This window comes from Elaeis guineensis, chromosome 3 (genome assembly GCF_000442705.2).
Source record: "Elaeis guineensis isolate ETL-2024a chromosome 3, EG11, whole genome shotgun sequence".
In the NCBI taxonomy this organism is placed as follows: domain Eukaryota; kingdom Viridiplantae; phylum Streptophyta; class Magnoliopsida; order Arecales; family Arecaceae; genus Elaeis; species Elaeis guineensis.
Window position 1 is genome coordinate 103,458,438 of NC_025995.2, and position 6,210 is coordinate 103,464,647.

Genomic DNA, 6,210 nt, shown 5'->3' on the forward strand with positions numbered 1-6,210 from the left:
GCAAATATTGTGGCAAATGATGCATTTAAATTTAAATTTTTGAAATAATATAATTAAAATACTATATTTAGCATGACAAAATATTGTTGCAAAAGCTTACCAACAAAAAAATTGTTGCAAATTACGTAAAAATTTGTTGCAAAAAATTAAGAAGATCATGGTATTTGAATTTTGTTGGGTTGCATCTGCAACAATTTTTGTCTACTGAAACAGTAATCTTTGTTGCAAAGATGTTGAGATTTTGCAACAATTTCAAAATTTGTTGCACATATCTTTTGCAACTGAGATTTTCGCAACAAAAGTACAACAACTAAATTGTTGTTACAAATTCTTTTTGTAACAATATTATGATTTTTTGCATCAATTTTTTTTGATGCAAATACCTTTTTTTCCTTGTAGTGAGAGCAGATAAATTTTGTGCTTCCGCGAGCAACATCCAAGAAGAGATGCAATCAGTCTTAAATACCGTAAAAGATCTATAGTTTGTAATGCATGTAGGTTTATCATGCGTGCCAGCATTTGTGCGTGTGCATGTGTTGGTCATTCAGATTGTGCGTGTGCATGTGTTGGTCATTCAGATTCCAGCACTTCATAAAGGCTAAAAGATGAATATTCTGGAAACGTTATTAATAAAATAAGGAAGTATTGGATTATTGATTGTTAATTATAGGATTGGGTTTAAGGTCCCACTGACAGGACAGAATAAAATAGTTAGGTCAGGTAAAAGAAGTTTCGGGTCAAGAATTTCCAAGGACTATTAAAAGGTTCGATGTAAGCACAAAAGCTGAAATTTTGTTTCCTTCTCTCTCTTTTCTTTTTCACAGTGTACTTATGACATGTACATGGAATTCATAATCCTCAGAACTTGGGTCTGATTAGACTTTCAAAAAAAAAAAGAAAAAATTAGAGATGATATTGCTCGATTAGATTCTGTATTTTATAGTTTTCATTCTTCAATATAATAGATAATCTAATTAGATTTTAATTGTGACAATAATGGATATTGACAAAGAAACAAGTAATAGGGGTGAAATCCACCAGCGCTTGCTGATCAAAATGATCTAAGGGAAGACAGACAATCTATTAGAGATATTTCTTTCATACTTATGTTTGATTTCTCCTACTAGAGTTCAGCGAATTTCCAATGCGATGTGCAATGCTTCTCTGTCTTTTGAAAGTTACGTGTGAAATCAAATGAGCGTCAAACTTAAAGTTTATTCTCATGGTGTTCTATTGCAAGACACATGTCGCATTTAACTAAACACAGCCTCCTCCTCCTGTGTGTGTGAGAGAGAGAGAGAGAGAGCTTTATATATATATATTTATGATTGTATATATATATATATTTATGATTGTATTTTTGGGTAAAAAGAAGCTGTATATATATATATATATATATATATACAGCTTCTTTTTACCCAAAAATACAATCATATATAATAATGCATCTTATACAAGTTCCTATTTTGGAGATAAAAACAACTTGCAAAGTTAGATCATCTCTTCATTTCTCTCAAAATACTTGTCTAGAGTGATGTCCCAATGACACATAATTCCTTATAATAGGCTAATCAAGGGACTACATTTTGTCCTTTACCTAGCATTTGGCTAAGGTCATAAGAGGATAGATGGATGAGATTGAAAAGATGGATGGTCTCCATTCATCATTTGATTCAAAAGATTACAGAGAAGATGGATGAAAAAAAAAGTTGTCCATCCACTCTGGCTTACCAATTTGCATCCTTCCAAATTGAGAGGATGCAAGGATAGATGAAGCATTGATAGATGAATTTTTGTATTAACAAAATTATTCTTCATTAATTTTTTGATAAAACTATAATATTTCTTCATTTTTTCATCTATATTATATATATATATATATATATATATATATATATATATATATATATATATATATATATATATACTATTAATCATATACTATTAAATTTTATTTTTAATTATTTTAATTTTAATACATAATTTTTATAATTATGATTAAATAATTAGAATTTTATTTAAATTTTTTATTTTATTTATTATTTTTAATTAACTAGTGATGAATAGATGAATATTCTGGAAACATTATTAATAAAATAAGGAAGTATTGGATTATTGATTGTTAATTATAAGATTGGTTTTAAGCTCCCACTGATAGGATAGAATAAAATAGGTAGGTCAGTTAAAAGAAGTTTAAGGTCAAGAATTTCTGAGGACTTTTAAAAGGTTCGATGTAACCACAAAAGTTGAAATTTTGTTTCCTCTCTCTCTCTCTTCCTTTTCTTTTTCAGAATGTACTTATGATACAATACATAGAATTCATAATTCTCAGAACTTGGGTCTGATTAGATTTTTAAAAAAATAAAAAAAATTAGAGATGATATTGTTCAATCAGATTCTATATTTTATAGTTTTCATTCTTCAACATAATAGATAATCTAATTAGATTAATTTTAATTGTGATAATAATGGATATTGACAAAGAAGCAAATAATAGGGGTGAAATCCACAAGCGCTTGCTAATCAAAATGATTTAAGGGAAGACAGACAATCTATTAGAGATATTTTTTTCATACTTGTTAGGATAGATCTCCATCACTTAGTGGACTACCCTGTCTTCTCGTCTCTGAGCCGACTAAGAAAACTGCACCAACTAACTGACAATCAAATCGGCTTGGATATACAAACTTCTCCCCCAGCGGCACTCGATCTGTAATCGACTTAATGGTCAGTTAGCAGCCGATTACGTCAAATGAAGATAAGGCACCTCGATAATCCCATCCTACCGACTCCGACAACATGGACCTCTGCCAACTAAATGAGCACCGAATGTGGCCATCATACAACTCCGACAGGTCATATCAAGGATATGTCACTCAGACATCATATCCTGATCGGCTAGCTGCGTGCTGTGATGGGATACTACGATCTCATTAAATGCGCTTGCAGAGTCATTTATTATGCCCCAAATCTGGTAGCGTCCGCCGCTACGAGCGTGTTGAATAGAAAATACGCTCACCGTCGGCATTTAAAGATGCCCACACGGTATCATGCGATGCCATATGATAAGACATGATCGACATAATCGCCTGTCCTCTTATCATTTATTTTGCTCCCTCTATAAATAGAGATAAGCGGAGACCCCTCTAGGTATAATAGATGCACTATCTCAAAATTTAGAGATTCTCAGTCTTTTTTCTTGAGCTATTTTACTGACTTGAGCATCGGAGGGTCTTCGTTAGAGCCACCTCCGATGGGACTTATTTTACAGATCTTCTTTTTTTGACATCGAGCAGAGCCCAGTACCATCTCACTTTAAACTCTATCATCGTTCTTCATCTTGATCTTGACTGTGTGCACCTTCTCTGACGTCGACACATCATTCTTTGGCTATCCCACCGCCAACTGACAGGCACAATTTCTAGTCGACTTCAAACCGACTACTGACTATCCATCGGAACAAGGCCGCAATAGTTTGGCACACTAGGAAGGGGGAGGCTCTCTCAAGGACCTCCATGGCCAAGACAAGGACATAGAATGTCTTTGCTGGTTCAGTTCGATGCTCATCACAATGTGACGCACCTTCAACAATCCATGGAGAGTCAAGTGCTTCACGACCATCGGTGATGGTAGATCTTGAGTTTGCTACCCTCGTGCAATAGGTAAAAAGTCTAATGGAGGCTGTTCAAAGTCTCCGACAACAACAACAACAGCAGCAGCTGGGAGAGGTCGCAGCGTGTGATGCGCCTTCCAAGCGCAGCCACTGAACGCGATCTCTAATCCACCACTCTATGTAGTATTTCTGTCGAGCGAGTTCTTTGCTTGCCCAACAGCCACCATGTTCGGAGTCTCGGCGTGCTTCGCGTGCTGATTTCGATGATCGTTAGTAGATAAGTGGTATATTTTTACATTTATTGTAGGTATTTTTGATAATTTATGGTGCTAACATCTTTTTAAAAATCCTAATTTCATGAATTTATTGAATTTTTTTTAAAAATAAGTGATTTTGAAAAAAAAATAGAATTAGATATATTTATAAAAAAATAGATGTTAATTTAATTGAGCAATTTAAACATCAAAATGAAATTTTTTTTTTGAGAAATTTAATGCATTTTTTTTAAATTTTTCAAGTGAATATCAGAGTGAAAACGGAGCTAAAATACCCTAAAAATAAAGAAAATAGCCTTCGGTGTACGGTGGACCGGTCGCTCGGTCCACAGAGCCAGGGCGCGGTCCACAGGAAACTTTACGCGGTCCACAGGTGCAGTTCACAGTGAGAGAAAGATCCTGGGTGTGATCCAACAGTTGAGATTCAATCCGACTTAAATCCAACGGTTGCTGTTCATTGTCGGTTTATAAGAGGACTCTTTTGCACGATTCGACGGTCCAGAAGTGATCCATCAAGAGATCCAATGACTGAGGATGCTCCTAACTTTGAATAGGAGATTAGAAGCACTGATCGATGGCTCAGATCTCATCTGAAGCACGATCAGATGGTCAGAATCGAATCCGACCCTGATAAGGAGTAAAAGACTGATTTTTGGGCAGATCTGAGCGGTCCAATCCAGATCTGACGGTCAAGAATATTCCTAAGGAGATTAATATGATTTCTAAGAGTTTTAGGACTCCTTTTCCTACCAAAAAATTATAAAAAATTCATCTATAAATAGGCGGTCTGGGAATAAGCTTTGTGAGTAGAAAAATTGAGTAGAAAGTATAGAAAAAAATAAAAAAAAATTAAATAGCTTTAGAGACCCAAGAAAAAGAAAGAGAGAAGTCGGTTCGCTCTACAGAGTACGATGGAAGATGAAGAGGTCATCAACCATCTTCTCGATGAGGCTTGGCTAATCAACTTCAGATCTTTGTTACAGTTTTATTTTTATTTTATTTTATAGTTTCTTTTAAATTTTTTATACTTGAATTTTAGTTTCAATTAATACAAAATTTATTTTTCTGTACTTTAAATTCTTATCTTTTATTTTTTTGTACGTAGATGCTAGGATCTAATTAGTAGATCTTAGTATCAATTTATTTTTATGCTTTTTAAATTTTTGTTATTTATTTTTATTGCAAGTAGATGCTAGGATCTAGTTAGTAGATCTTAGTATTCGATTTATTTTTTGTACTTTTAATTTTTATTTTTCGACTTACATTACTTTCTCTAAAATTTTATTTTATTTTTATAAAATCAAAGATTTCAAATCAAAATCCTGCTTTCTCTGTGGATTCGATCCGACTCACTACTTTCTACATGTTTTTAACTTTTATTGAAGTCAGAATTTGATTGATAATCACGGTGTCCTAACGACAGCATCTTGACCCTGTCAAATTTTTGGCACCGCTGCCGAGAAAGGTACCAATTTTAATGTTTGATTTCTTTGATTTTTTTATGATTATTGCTTACTAACTTTTTTTATCTTTTTGCAGAAAAAAATTCAAAAATTTAAAAAAAAAGGGAGATAGAAAACTTCCAAGTTGGTGAGATCAATCCTAACCCTAGCCTTAACTATTTTTTTTAGTATTAATTACTATTTTTTTAATTAACCTAAAATTCATCTACATAAATCTAATAAAAATTACATGACAAGAGTAGAAACTTAATTTTTAGGAGCATTCATCATTGTAGATTTATTTTTGATGATCGCTGGAGACAAGGTAAGCTTTCAAGTTTTATTAGTTTCATGCATCTAATTTAGTTGCATAGAACTCTTTGTTTGAAATTGATTGTGCATATTCATCTCAAATCAATTTAAGGGCAACACCCATAACAAGATAAGGTGGAGATTTCATCACCCTCTCTTGGCCCAAAAACAACCAACCAGCATCCCACATTAACTCTAGCCTAACTAAAATCAAGTAGACATTGGCCCCTAGTATTAATCAAGTTTAGTTCTGAGTATTGTGGTCAAGTCAAGTGCAAAGTAAGTCCGGACTCACTCCTGAAACTGGTGTCTAAGGCTAGAGGTTATAAAGGCTCAGCCTAAGTAGATTTGTGGTTATTTAATTAGTTTCGTTAGCTTACCTGACCAATTCAATTGGTGTCTAAGGCAAGCAACGGAGGGACCCCCACGATCCCACCTCTTACCTGGCTAGTTGAAGGAAGTGAGAACAAATCCAATTTGCATTTAAGGTAAAACACTCTACATCGAACTGTTAGGTCTAAGAAATTCATAGGTGTCTAAGTTTAATTGTTTGCTAACTTGATTATAA